General features: G+C 39.4%; 1 protein-coding gene across 2 annotated transcripts in view; it reads right to left on the bottom strand.

Moving 5' to 3' along the window:
* Positions 1 to 12,737, bottom strand: part of plecb (plectin b) — a 115,750-nt gene that overhangs the window by 92,741 nt on the left and 10,272 nt on the right. The gene's annotated exons all lie outside the window — the stretch shown is intronic.

Raw genomic sequence — 12,737 nt, 5'->3', positions numbered from 1 at the left:
TGGCGTCTCCACTTTTGTGGTGTGATCTTAGGTCATTTTCGGGTCCGACGTGCCGACTTGTAGGCTGATGCGACAGTTGGCCACGACGGCTGATTTCGGGTTGATGTGTAGAGGCCTTTAGATGTTGACATCATTTTTTAACACACCTTATACCACAAAATCTTGTTAGAATCATGTTACCACTGCCTTTGTTGGAAGGGTGAATGGGGATCCTTCTGGACCAGGCTTTAGTTTGGAAATGTTTTGTTGCTGCAGTCACAGTCGGAATGGAGATTGAATCTCTAAGATATTGCCCTGACTGAGCATTTGAAAAATTCCAATAAAATGAAAGTTCCTTCCTGACTCTTGGTGTAGTTGAAGTAGTGATGGGATATTAAATACCGAGGTTGACGTCAAGACTCTGCACATGGATGTACAGCACCAGGCAAAAAAGATATGGAATCACCAGTCTAAGATTATGTTCATTCAGTTGTTTAAATGTGGAGGGAAAAAAAGCAGATCACCGACTGTCGGGCTGTAAGAACAAAATAAAGGAAAGCAAGGAAAAATGTAATTGTCAGTCATAGTTATATTATTTCCATCAAAAATATGGAATCACCCTTTTAATTTCCATCCTCAAAACCCACACAGACAAAGGCAGAACATGCAAACTCCACACAGGAAGGCTGGAGCCGGAATTAAACCCTGCACCTCTGTACTGTGAAGCCATCGTGTTAACCAGTCTTCCACCGTGCTGCCCGAAAACAGAAAGTGCACAGCAAAACTAATGAGGAACAAATGGGAAGAAACGAATCAATATCTGTGACCCAATTGCAAGAAACCAGCTAAAGAAAATGCTCAGCTATTTTTTTTCTAAACAAGCCTTGCAGGCCATGTCAAATGTCATTTTTAGCATATGCTGTGAGCCCCTGAAAAATGGATGTCGGGCCACAAATGGCCCCCATGCCATAGTTTGGACACAGATGGTTTAAAGGTAAACTAGACTGCATCCAACTTCTTAACAAAACATACCCAACTTTATTAGCTAGTGATGCACTTCAGAGCTTTTGAGATTGCTCATCGCTTCACCACCTAAAGCAGGGGTCTTCAATCCTGTTCCTCGCGAGCCGGAGTCCTGCCCGTTTTCCATCTTACACTGCTGCAACACACCTGAACGACCGTTATCTAACTTTTGTAGACCTTGCTGATTATCTGATTATTTGAATCAGCTGTGTTGCAGGTGGGAGAATTGGAAAACCTGCAGGATACCAGCCCTCGAGGAACAGGATTGAAGACCCCTGACCTAAAGTGACAATTGTTCAGATATTAGCAAAACATGCGATTGTAAATTGTGTCATTAACCACTTTTTTATGCTATCCTCTGACCCCCAAAATGTTATTTGAAAGCGACACTGAAATGTTTTTTTTTCTTTTATTGGTATCTGCATTTGTGGGAATTGGTTAAAAAAAAAAACCTTATCATGCATCCAAAAGTAATTGCTTTATTTGTTTTGGCTTCTTGGCTTAAACATGCAACTGTGACGTATATATTTTTTTTGTTTTTTATTTTACTGTTTTTATAACGCAAGAAATTTGCCATTTGAAATGACTTTAGTCTTGTGTCATATCCGTGATCTGCTTTCTGTCAACAAATTTAAACAAATGAATGAATATCATCCGAAACGAGTATTATATCCATATTTTTTAAAAGGGGCTATCTTTAGTATAAAATCTAAGTCAGTATAAAAGGCACTTGTTCAACACAGATAACCAATACCTGCCTTTGAATATTTCTGCTTTTTCTGAGGGGATGGGGCTTAACCAAAGTGTCTAAAAACCAATTTGAGCCTTTGGTATCTTCATAAGAATGGTAGCTTTGCAGTGACCATCCAGACAAAACATTCCTCCTGCCTGAGGTCAGACAGCCACCGAAATCTCTGTCCCAATGTTGTGGCTTAGAGCACTGAACACAAATCAGACAGAATCTGTGTTGTAATCCAAGACACACCCTACTGTTTTAGTCAATAATAAAAAAGTTAAGCCAATGGATGGAATTCCACTGTTCACAGTCTGGTGAATTGTGAATAGACAAGTCTGCTTTGGGCAATTCTTTCGGTTGTCTGAAACACAATGCCAGGGGCAGACTTGGTAAAAAGCCACATTGGGAAACATTGCCCCAAAAAAAATTAAAAAAATAAAAAAAAAAAATAAAAATATATATACATATATATATATATATATATATATATATATATATACATACATATATATATATATATATATATATATGCAATAATTTTCTGAGGTATAAATTGTATGCTTATCTGAATTTGACCAGTAAGACACAAACTTAAATGTGCCTCGTCACTCAATAGTTGGACATTATCTAGGGGAATTACTGTTAATTAGCAAAGAACACATTAAGTGTGATTATTTCGCCACATTAAAAAAAGTACTTCTTTAGAATTAGAAATTAGAATTAGAAATCCCTTTATTGTCATTGTACTCAAGTGTGCAACGAGATTAGAGGGCTCCCCTCTCCAGTGCAATACAACAATAATACAGACAAATATATAAATTAGATAAATAAATAAGAGAGTGCAATGGAATTTAGTACTGAATAGGGTATATAAAAACACATCACAATGCTTTCATTAGATCATAAAAATGTTATTTCTGTAAGTACATGTAACATGACATGTCACACCTCTCTCTCTCTCTCTCTCTCTTTCTCTCGCAGTCTCTCTCTCTCTCTCGCATCTCTCGCGATTGACCAAAGACAGCATGAGTGGATTCATCCCATGAGCTGATTGGGCGTGCATCATCGCAGCGTCACCCAGCATCTTCTCTTGTTGTATCTCCCCAGTTGCAGCGAGTTCATAAGCGGATCGTAAACAGCTGTGTTCAGAAGCTGTGAGTGGAGCACGGTCGGCATGCAACATTTTTGTTGTCGTATCATAAGAAATATGATTAAGTTTGTACTTGTCCAAAAGAAAACAAGGTTCAACAATAAAGCGCTCAACACGCAGGGATGAGGCAATGATGATTGTTTTGAGTAGACGACAAATACTAAGTATTGAAATCAATGAATAATTGATATAATTCATTCATTCATTCATTCTCAATCAAAATAATCTGGATTATTTTTCTCCACCATCGTCCAGGCCGAGGTGACGCTATACTAACAGCTCCTGTCCTTTTGCTAAAGATATACTTGCCGACCCGGAAATCCCCACGTTCCACTTGGGCCAGCCCGCCCCCCGCAACGCTCATGTAAAACTCTCTACCGTACATGGAGGTGATTTCCCTCACACAAAGTGACTGTTGAGATTTTGTGGTGAGTCAATCCATCCATCCATCCATCCAACCACCCATCCGTCCATTATCTGTTCCGCTTCTCCTCACAATCCCACGACCTCTGCACTGAGAGGCCCCGGTGCTAACCAGTCGGCCATCGTGCTGCCCGAGTCCAAACAATATATGTCAAATAAAAGAAAATTAAAAAAAAATTACAAGTGAAAAAAGATGCCTCAGGCATGCTTATACAAACTGACATTAACTTGCTTGATCAGAGTTGGACCAATGGCATCAGTGGAAAGATGCTGTCATTTTCATCTAAATATAACTGCATACTCTTCAAAGAGCAGAGTCTAATTCAAAATGCTACTAAAGTTTCTGCATTTCCATCTACATGTGTTAATTGATTCTGATTCAAGTATTTTTTGTTCATTATTTTAATTCTCTATTATATAATTCTCTACTATTGGTGGGTAGGCAACCCTCCAATCAGGGCTGTTCATTTACACAAGAGTGGAAATACTGACTTTGCCAAGTGATGACAAACAGGAGCCTTCGAGGGAAGAACCTGCAATAGAGCTGGCAGGACTTGTATGACTGTACAAACTCAACAGCTGAATGGAAAATGAAACTTTAGCACCTTGTGTTCATCCCTAAACTAAACAGTGTCCAGACCATGGCGACAATTGCAACACATGAAGAAGTTAGGTGGTGGGAAAACTTAAAAAGGCAAAGTGAGACAAAGATCGAAGGCTTTATATATTCTGGAATTGTTCTATGAAATGTAACCGGAATAGAAAACTTGCACAGGGTTGCAGAAGAGAAATAATGTGAAATTCACAGTGCCAATCACTCAATGTGCACAAGAGCAGAATGCGCTCAAGTACGGCAAAGCAATACGGCCTAGCAGATTATCATTCGCCCATCTCATTTTACCATTGCTCCCTTCTCGAAATAAACCGCTGCCGAGCATGAAATCAACTGCTCAACATACTGTCATTGTTACATGAGAAGACTTCCGAATCCCATTTCCTGTATATATACTTTTATTGATTTTCTATTGATGTATGCATTATGTGGCCTAGAGTTTCTGTTTTCATTGTCTTTTTTCCTGGTAAATTTCTCTCATGATGACACGTGAGACCTTCATTAATAGGCCAGTGTTTCCCCGCATATGCAAGTATCTGAGGCGGGCCACCACAAGGGAATTTTGGCCGTGATAGATTTTCATGCGACCTGTAAGCCGTGGCTCTGTGAATCTAGTGGTCGTAACACAAAACTCCTTTTTGTTTTTGTTGTCTTTTACAAATGAAGTAAAACAGTGTACATTACCAGGGTGCAGCAGGCTGCACGTTTTATGATTCCAATTCTAATTCAAGGCAGGACAGTGAGGGGCATGCCATCTCTGTAGCCTGCACTTCAGTGATGCAGTAGCCAATCATATTGCAGTGGGCAATGTCATGCCTATAACATCTAGATTCATAAAAACACTGCGGCATCATACAGCTTTACAGTATTTTTTTTTATTATGCTTGTTTGCCGAGGTGGGCATTCAGTCAGCACTGATGGAGGGCCAGTCAATCCGTCACTGACGGATGACCATTTTGCTGACAAATGACTGGAAAGTATCAACGGAAGTCGGTTTTCGTCCGTCACCGGAATTGTCACTAGTACCAACGCACCTTGTCAGTTTGGATTCCCGATTCGTGAGAACTAACCAAAACAAATGCAACGTGTCTGTGTTTGTTTGCAGGGGTGAATATACACCAGGGTTGCTTCGAGCGGAATGCATTGACTATGGTCTCATCTCAGTCCTCAAATTGCACGTTTCTGTGAGCAAACCAAAAAGAGTGACCACAAAACAGTGACATAAAACGAACCATGGTTGACCACATCTTTGGACATGTTGAATATTTGTCATGTTATTCAATAAGTGTTTTAATTTAAATAATTACCTTTTTTTTCAAATATTCTATTAAAAAAAATCGGGCTGGGCATTGATTACAATTTCCAAAATCGATTCAATTCAATACTGAAAGGCCTGATTCGATTAGATTTTCAATTCAATGAAGGATTTCATGCAGTATCAATTTTACTTTCGTATGGAAGGCATTCTCAGAAAAAACAATGCTGCTATTAGCACAAACTGCTTGCTGTGACTAGGTGCATTTGTAAAAATATTCACATTTACATCTAAAATTGAAGCCAGTGCATTTACATTAATTGTGCACATTTTATTTATGAATTGATGTATAAACTTTTAAACACAGTCTTATAATAATACAAGCTATATTTGTTTGGGTTGTAAACTGTTATGTACAAAAAACGCCCACAACCCAATCCCCCGGCACACACCCACACACACTCTTTCGAACAGCCAGATACCAAACTAAAGCCTGACTCAGCATATATATTCTCTTTTAATAATATACACAAGGTTGATTGCACACGCTCAATACTTACATCTAAGATATAGGTGACAAGTTGAAAGGTGGCTTGAGGGCAAACAGCCACACAGTGGTGTGTTATCCTGATGGAATTGTAAAGGGTAACTCCAATGTAACAGGAAAACCCAAATTAGCAGTGATTGGAGCTCTGAGATAAGACAAACAAATGGGAGCTGTTTTTGTTCCAGTGTTTGCCTTTTGACCTGTGCTCTGAGGGAGAGCAGCCACACCCCTCAGGGACCTCAGAGTCAACAGAAACACGAACATGCAGGAGGCGGCTCTGTTTAGTTTAACAGCCATTTATTATCTCAGAAGATTTTATTCATACCTTTTATGTAACTGAGCAGTGTGTAGCTCATGGAGTCAGACCTGCCATTTAGGGCAGTTTTTAACTAACCACATCTTCTGTCAGAGCTGGACAGAATTACTGTGAAAGGTATTCGGAGTTAACACGCCTCCTCCTTCTTTGGTATCCCTGACTCAGAAGAGATAAAGGGATCTGTTTAGCGGGTATGAGGCACCAATTCCAGTGTGTTTGCAAGGCTCGAAATAACTTACTGTCTTTGATGACGATGATGAAGAACAAAGATTAATAGATTTATTTATTTTTATTTTAAAGATGAGATTTACTTGAATTTAATTTTGAAAACAGTTATGTTTAGCTCAAAAGTCAAAAATCAAACGCAGGACAGTGGACTCGAGTAATAGATGGAATGATCAATGGAATTGTTGATTAAAAAAAGATTCATTGTGTGACAACCATATTTAGTCTTCAACGTGTTTAGCTACACTAAAAGCCACCCAACTGAAGCTTGTTCCTCGCTAGCTGGTGTGGCGTAAAAGGGGACAGTCTAAAACTCTTAATGTGCGTGCGAAAAAGCTTAACATGGTAGAGGTCTAGAGGTTGAGAGAGAGAGAGAGAGAGAGAGAGAGAGAGAGAGAGAGCAAGAGAGAGAGAGAGACACTCAGGCTCACTGGAAGAGCACATTAGGTGCATTCACCCCCGAGTGTCAGCTGTGAAGGGTGACCTGTCGAGACATTCCTGGACTCTGTGGTTGGTGACTGTCACACAGGCTCCAGTTGCTCTGAATACCACCGGCCACCAATAAAGTCAAAGCCTTTCAGTGTCAGGCAACGGGTGACAAGGAACAAGGCAAGACAGCCCACACATGCTCACTATCAAATATCAGTGCACTGTAATGCACAATAAGCATCAAATCAGGTGTCTGAGAGATTTTCATTATTATTCTCTTTGAAAGTAATACACCCAAAGACCTTAAGCCCCCTTGGCAGAAAAGAAGAAATATTTCCACTGCTCCTTTCAACAGAGCGCCACTTCATAAAAAAGTTCAACTGCAGTGAAACCGGAATAAACTAGCCAAATTGGCATGTCACTAAATAAAAAGGTTGAACACGTTGAGTGGTAAAGAAAAAAAAACCTGTTCTGACAATAAAGACATCCTCATTACTAATTTAATAAAAAGTACCAAAGAATGGTTTATGTAAAGTCAAAATTATACACGCATGAATGCCATTTAAAGGTTCAATGGAGAGATGAGCTGGTTGGGTGATTGAGTTGATTTAACGTTTTTCCAAACTGGAAGTTGATGATTGATGGATTAATAATCAACTTATGTTCAGTGATTACATGATTTTATTTCCAAATCTTTTCACAACAATACTCCAAAGATCATAATGTAAATGCTGATTTATTGCATTTGGTGTGTCTACCAGTAGTATAAACACAAATCTGTAATATCAAATAAGAAATCCAAGCAGTGAAGTAATAAACTGTCTAATGTAATTTTAGAAATCCTAACCGGAGAGGGAAAAGTCAATATAGAACAGCGTGCATGCAGATTAGCAACAACAGTAGCAGTTGTGTATTTTTTTTAAAAAGGGAACGTAGCTTGTATTTTGCTATATAGTGACAGTACACGTCTGACAGGAAGGATGTCAGCTTGGGGAAGCCTCCCTTTGGAGCGCTCTCACTCCCATAAAAGGCCCTGAAGGAATCCATTACAGTGGTGTTATCATGCCCCAGAGTCATGTTTTCTCGAGGCTGTATGCCAGTGCTGATCAATGCTAGGCAGCAGGATGCTTATGCCAAGAAAAGGTGAATATAAAACATAAATGAGCAACAAGTTTTGGCCACACACAGAATGACAACACATGGGAAGCGAAAAACCTTTCCAGCCTGCACTGTTGCTGACATAACAAGAAGCTCCCACTTCTGCTGCTGAGGAACTGGTCTATGACAAATTACGTTCTGGTTTGATTGCAACATAACTGACTTCACCTCACAGTTAGTATCCTTTCTTGTTTGATGGAGCATATACAGTACACACAAACAAAACAGTTTTCCTACGACTGACTACTTTTGTGAGTACAATGTAGCTCTCAGGCCTGTGTCCGTCTGACCTCAAAATGAATTTTAGAAGAGATTTCTACTCATGACATTCAATTATTCCATTTACACATTTGCAGTTCAGGCACCTCATCATCCGCATCAGCTTTCTTGATTGATGTGTGAAATGTTTGCAAATTCTACATAACTATACAGTGGAGGAAAATGGAGCACAGTATAAGACTTTACTACAACGTGCAGAGACACGGATGGGTGCTGCCACAGCTGTGTTTCTGAGAGATGTTGAGGCTTGATGGAGTGAACCGACGTCCCTACAGTGACTGGCAACGATTTAACCACTTCAACACGGATATATGCTGAAACAGAGAAGTGGAGAGGGCTTTGTGGCATCACAGCTAAGCAACAACGTGCCTGAAACTGACCCAAAACTTCATTTTAAACACAATGGCTCATTATTCATTATTGAGACAAGACTACAACAATGTCAAGGTACTTTTATTACTGCAATATTGTGATGCACCAGAAAAAAAATTCTTGCCCAAAAATCTCTGCTTCCTTCCAAGGAAATGCCTGCTTTCACAAACGCCAGAGGTGCATCCTTGGCAGCTAGAAAATCTTGGTGCTCCAGCTGCCGCGGCGGGGCAATTTTGGACATCAGTGCACGAATGGCTGACCAAGACGCACACGGGCGGCTACTGCGGCATGATAATGCGACCCATCATTCCCCGCACCCCCTTTTTGTGGTCGACCCCAGAGGTGCCCAAGTCCGATCCTCAAGAGCCACGATCCAGACAGTTTTAGATGTATCCTCCCCCTCCAACACACCTGATTCAAATGATCATAAAGTGTCATAATGATCCTGATCCGTAAGTCTCACATTTGAATCAGGTGTGTTGGAGGAGGGAGACCTCTAAAACTGTCATGATAGGGGTTCTTGGAAAAACAGATTTAGGCACCCCTAATCTAACTTTACCCCAAACTCAAAGGCAGTGTTCCGCTGCCAGCCCACCACGACGGAGAATCAGCATATTAGATCATATCAAATCTATTGCTGTTATATACTCAAACAGAGGTTGTCAACCCTCAGAAAGCAGAACATCATCTAAAATACAATAATAATAATATGCCATACTACATTACATCCAAATAACACAAGCTTTAAGATACAGGCAAAGGGCAATGATGATAAAAATAAATAAATAAAGCTACAGTGGATGTCACACACCCCGAACAAAACATCACATTTTTCTCATTTAAAAAAAGATACCAAGATTAATAACATCAAAGCTTCATTTATTGTGACCTATCACCTGTACAATTGGAGGAGAAAAATCTTTTCGAGAGGGACTCTCAAAATGACCAACTTTGTTCGAAATTAATCAATCACATCCAAACTAATGTTATATGGAAAATAGCTCACATCTCTCACCATTTAACGTGTATTTAACCCAAAGTTGAGTTGTTGATTTTACAGATTTTTTTGGGCTTTCTAACTATAGCCTGAAGGTTTTACGTTAATACCAACTGATAGTTGGCAGCATTCATGATCCATTCCACCTCAACTAATGCCCCAATTCCAGCTGTAGAAAAACAAAGCCAAAAGCATGTTGCTTCCCCCACCATGCTTCACTGTAGGGATGGTGTTCTTTTGGTGATGAGCAGTGCTGTGTTTCTGCCAAACATACCTTTTAGAATTATAGCCAAAAAGCTCAAACTTGGTTTCATTTGACCAGAACACATTTTCCCCACACACATTTGGAAGATTTAAAGATTTTTTTGCAAAATTCCTTCCACCTTACTGTCAGTCTCTTGACAGCCTCCCTGACCAGTTTTCTTCCTTTTCAATGTTTTGGAAGGAGATCAAGTTTTTCGAAATGTCACTGTTGGACACATTTTCTGCAATTGATGCATGTCTTTACTGCCTTCCATGGTTTAATGGATGCCTTGGAAATTTCTTAGAAATAATACCAAAGATCTCACTCTACTGTGGAAGGTCAGAGAGATTTTGGTATGTGTTCCTATATAAGACGACTCAAAAAAGCATGGCAACATTTGAACTTTAAAGAGAAACCTCATGCCCGTTATCATGTTGTACGGGTAAAAGATCACTTTCATGATGGAAAAGGTTTTAAAACTATTTATTATTTTATTTATTATTATTTATTATTGGTCTCATTTTTCATGGCACATAAAAAAAGGCCATTGAAACAGGATTGTACAGATTTTTTTAAATCCCCAAAAAACTGGCCTTTACCACATGTGTATAGACAGACAGCTTACATCCACAGTAGATTAGCGATTCAGATAGTCAATTAATGTGTAGGATTTCGGACCCGTCATTTGTACAAGTATGTACAGCCGGTATGAAATGGGAATTTTAATTGCTACTGTAAACAGTCAAGCTTGCCAAACCCAACAGGCTAATTGGATGATTAAAATGTCTCTGGCTAAATTGGGTGTATTTCAAGCCCTGCATACCAAAGGAAAGAGTCGTGTAGAACCCCGCTTTGGCAAAATATGGATGCCAGCCATGGTTGTGCTCCATCAGCAATCCACCCAGCAGAACAGCGTAATCCCCCCTCGGTGGCCCTGGGACATTGGCTTCAGCTGCTGCAAGCACACGTTGCCGAAGAAGTCAACGGGAGGACAGCCAGGACTCTTCCATCCATACTACCGCAATTTAGGGCAGTAAGTAATATGAGAAGTAGCATACTCACTCACTATGATTATATTATAAAAGGCTGGTGTGTTATTTTTAAAAGGGTAGTTCATTGTTTCCTTGGTCGACTAAGGGACAAATAACAGTTGATTAATCATCTCACTGTCAGGCACGGGAAATCCGGATCCAGAAAGTAAAAATCCTGCTACAGGTTAGCTTTAGCCACCGTTGCTTCTACTCAACCATTAAGGTGAGCGAACTTGTTTCCTGCAGGATTTCCCATCTCTGCTCACTTTTAATTAATTAATTAATTAATAAGAATGAAGGGAAGAAGGATGAATCTTTTGTTGAATGTTCTGAACTACTGACTGATTGAGAAGTTGTCGTGGCGAGGATGTAGCTCAACTCCCCATGGTTGACCCCACACTATACTTTTTTAGATCGCAAACTACTTGAGTGTAACAAAAATGACTAAATTTTGCATTATTTGCGATGCTAAAATTGATTAGGATGCTCAATCTTACAATGATGAGCATCGTTATGTATCATCTTCAATATAGAATGATGTGTAAGACATAATTTGGACATTCAAACGATCTGGCTCAAAAGGCACCATCAAAATGTAAACTAGAGCTCAAAACCTTCATTTGAGTAAATGTTATTTATTGAATTTTCAGCTCAGATCAAGTTTATTTACACCTTTAACTTCACTTTTCATTTTCTAAACTCGTTGTGGTAACCATAAGAGCATAAAACATTCTGTGCAAAAAGCAGAATGGCTTTGACAAGGTCTAATGAAAGAAACGTGAATTTAAAGATGAAAAGTAAACCGTCACAATGTGCCTTAATAAGGAGTGTAGACAGAAACTTAATGCAACACCGATTGTGTCTAGCAGTGAACAGAGTGGAACGTCTGAAATATAAACAGCTGCCACAGAGCGAGCTCCTGCTTCCCATAACCTTGTAAAGAACCAGCACAACAAACAGGACACTGATTCATGTTCATAGCCATGAATACTTGGAACAACTTTGAAGAATTATTGCAAAAATGTCTTCTTGCCTGCTCTCTCATTTTGCAAGTTGTTGAGTCAGTCCCTGTAACCCACTAATTGAAGAAATTAATTTGATGATTAATGAGCATCCTCTCACTCTGCATATTATTTTGTTCAAATATATTGACATGATAAAAAGCCCAGATTAAACTGAACATCCTTACCAAATAAATAATACCAGAAAGACGCTGCTATTAAAAATAAATATCACATTGCTACCAATAAAACAAAAATTAATGTGATTAAAGAAACATGCTTGGCCACTTTTGATAACAATAAAAGTCCCATAAAAAATCTGTAAAACATTTTGTTTAGAGTAGCGATATAATAATCAACAACTTCAAGATACACTGAGTCAAACCTTTTTATGTGCCTGCTCTTTGTAACCTTCCCATGTGAGATGTTCTCCCCAAAAAGGGGTCAAAGACAAACACAAACTGTGCTACGGGAGATGGAGTGACATTATCTCATCTAAGGGCAACTTTGAGATACAAATGTAACTGAGTTATCCTTATCCAAGGCAAACTAACATGCAGGTATTGTGCAAAGTGTCAAGGGTACAAACGCTGAGCACCAAAGGTGACAACACAGCGAATTGTAATACGATTAATTCAGATGACGCCATGTCTATGCCGGAAAAGAATCAGAAAACCATTCAGTCCTAATCTCCCATCTGATAGCCCCGTCAGGATCAGAGGTGAGCAGTGGAGGATTGTTGTTCCAGCCGCACATCAACGTGGAGGACTTTCGTTAAAGATGGTGGACTTTTGTAACCATCAACACACAAGAATGAAAGAAAACATATGTACGAATCAATAATTAATAGCTACCTTTCAAGTCCAAACACGCCAAACAATAAAGGCATATACAGTATAGACATTTTCAGGGTCAATAATTCCAAAAATAGATCAGGACTTGCGCAAACCCACTATACG

Source organism: Idiotropiscis lumnitzeri, chromosome 10 (genome assembly GCF_059441095.1).
Source record: "Idiotropiscis lumnitzeri isolate Australia: NSW breed Sydney's pygmy pipehorse chromosome 10, RoL_Ilum_1.0, whole genome shotgun sequence".
In the NCBI taxonomy this organism is placed as follows: Eukaryota; Metazoa; Chordata; class Actinopteri; order Syngnathiformes; family Syngnathidae; genus Idiotropiscis; species Idiotropiscis lumnitzeri.
The sequence above is the reverse complement of the archived record's forward strand: the minus strand, read 5'-3'. Positions and strand labels throughout refer to the sequence as shown.